Source organism: Alosa sapidissima, chromosome 8 (genome assembly GCF_018492685.1).
Source record: "Alosa sapidissima isolate fAloSap1 chromosome 8, fAloSap1.pri, whole genome shotgun sequence".
Classification (NCBI taxonomy): domain Eukaryota; kingdom Metazoa; phylum Chordata; class Actinopteri; order Clupeiformes; family Clupeidae; genus Alosa; species Alosa sapidissima.
Window position 1 is genome coordinate 32,813,653 of NC_055964.1, and position 2,500 is coordinate 32,816,152.

Sequence of the window (2,500 nt, forward strand, 5' to 3'; positions counted from 1 at the left end):
GTAAAATTAAAAAAAAAAATTCCGCTGTTCAGAGTAGTCAATAAGAAAATGGTCTTTCTACTACTCACTCGCTACCTCAACCTAACAAAATGCTATTTTTGGTGAAGGCCTGATGTTACCTTTGATAATATAATCCGGCTGCACAGCTGCACTAATTACTCTCTTACAGTTAAGCGCATTTTTTTTAACCCTCACTAAAACGGAGGTGGTGGCGACACAGGTTTACAGGTTGTGAAAAGCGGCTGGCTGCATATGTGTGTGTGTGTGTGTTTATTGAGCAAGGGGAAAAAATCCAGAGACATATTCATATTACAAAAATATCTCATACAAGTAATGGGAATACTAAAGGCTTTTTGGTTCTTCGTATGCCGTCTCCATGACAACCATCCCTGGACATCTGTGGTCATAGAGCTCTTAAGGGGTCTAAAAGGATGACATCATCCATCTTTATCACAGTAGCAGAATTACTTTAATAACACCCCCTCTGTTCTCTCCTATAAACAGTCATATATAGGACTGTCACTTGATTCTATGTGACTGTGACTTGATTGTGTGTGTGTAGTACATATTGCTGCACTAACGTGTCCATGATTCTGTGTGTGTAGTTGATTGTGTGTGTGTAGTACGTATTGCTGCACTAACGTGTCCATGATTCTGTGTGTGTAGTTGATTGTGTGTGTGTGTAGTACGTATTGCTGCACTAACGTGTCCTTATTGCACTGTACCCTGACTGTTTCCCTTTATTATTACACGGCTCTTCAGAGTGCTGCAGAATGCTCCATTCACTTGAATGGGCCTTCCCAACGTTCGGCGGTCCGTTGCTAAGTATAACAGACCGTTGCTAAGTATAACAGACCGCTGTCAAGGAAAATGGGCTTTGTGCTTCTAAGTCAATTCTTTCATATCACTACGCAAGGATTGGAACTTCATTCAAAAGTGAAAGCAGACGGTTGATCAGCTGTGTTCTAAAGAATGTTTGATTCAAGTTCAGCGTGTGTTGTTGCGAACTATTTGTTTCTCAGCAAAAGCCATGATGAAACGGTAACAAATAGGCTATAGCCTAGGCTATGTAGGCTAAAGAGTCATATCGTGGGGAGTTTATTGTGTCGTTTTGGTAAGTAGCCGTGTAATAAGCGGGATAATGTATAGAACATTATCCCGTTCCATACATTATCCCTTACTTGTATGTCACTTTGGATAAAACCTTCAGCTAAATGACTAAATGTAAATGTAATATATAATATATAATGTAAATATGTATATATATATATATATATATATACAATGGGATTTGGCAGGTGGGGGAACCCTAAAATCCAGTGTCAGTGCAACGGGGAAAAATGACTCACCATTGGACAACATATTGAGTTTCGTGGTGTAGCAATACTTTTTGGATAAGAATTGATAGCTTCTTGGTCACCTCTGTACACGCGAAAAATTAACTCACCATTTAATTTAACAATATCATCGCGCTATATCGTTGGTATGAAAGAATATATTTATTATTAATTTATCTGAGGTGGTGGAACTGCGTCCACCCCCCCCCCCCCCACATTAACCTCTGTATATATATACCTGTGTTTGTCCTTTTCTCATCTGTTCATCTTTCTGCACCTCCTCCTCTCTCTTCTTCTCTCCGTCTCTTTTTCTGCCATATTGATACTTTCTGTGGCTCGTGCTAAACAACTCCATTAAAAGTGCTGTCACGGTTCCTCCCCTTTAATGGACAGTGTGTCAAGGGCCCGCCCTTCTAAGGGACAGCGTGCTTCCACCTAAAGATTTCCCTGGCTTTCTTAAATACCACACGTAATGATTAACTGCAGGGCCCTCTCCCAGAGACGCGAGGCTTTGCGTTCTCCTCTCTGACATGTCTGAAGTGAGTCAAGTTAATTGTTGTGTTTAGTAAACAGGCCATCAGTCTTACTCAAGTGGTAACTCAGACGGATATCAGAATGAACAGATTGGGGTTAATAAAGGGAGCCAGGATGATCTTTATGGGCTGTATTTTGGGCACCAGCGCATGGCGTAAAGTTCGTTTTTCACCCGCGCAAAGTTGAATTCGGTATTTTGCACGTTTATTTTTTAAGCATTGCGCCCAGGGGTGTGGCAATTAACAACCTAGGGAGGGTCCTAGCGCGTTGTCTAAAAATCGCTATCATACACCACCTAAACCTGGTCAGAAGTCAATGGCGAGTTTTTCATATGCTATTTTAAGAGCGCATGTCAACAGTCATATTGGCAGGTGCACGCACCATCCTTCTATCATTCATGAACGCATACCAGCGCACGTCCATGCAAAGCATTACAAATTGCACAATTACAGTGGGAAACATAATTAGAATAAAGATATTACGAAATACTGTACATCTCATGATAAGTAGTTATTCACCATCATTTGCAAATTGGTAATGACGGTTAAAAGTGATTAGGGGAGAGGCGAGAGACACGTATGGAGCACAGCTGAAGACGCACTATCACGAGATACAGTATAAGCAACTCC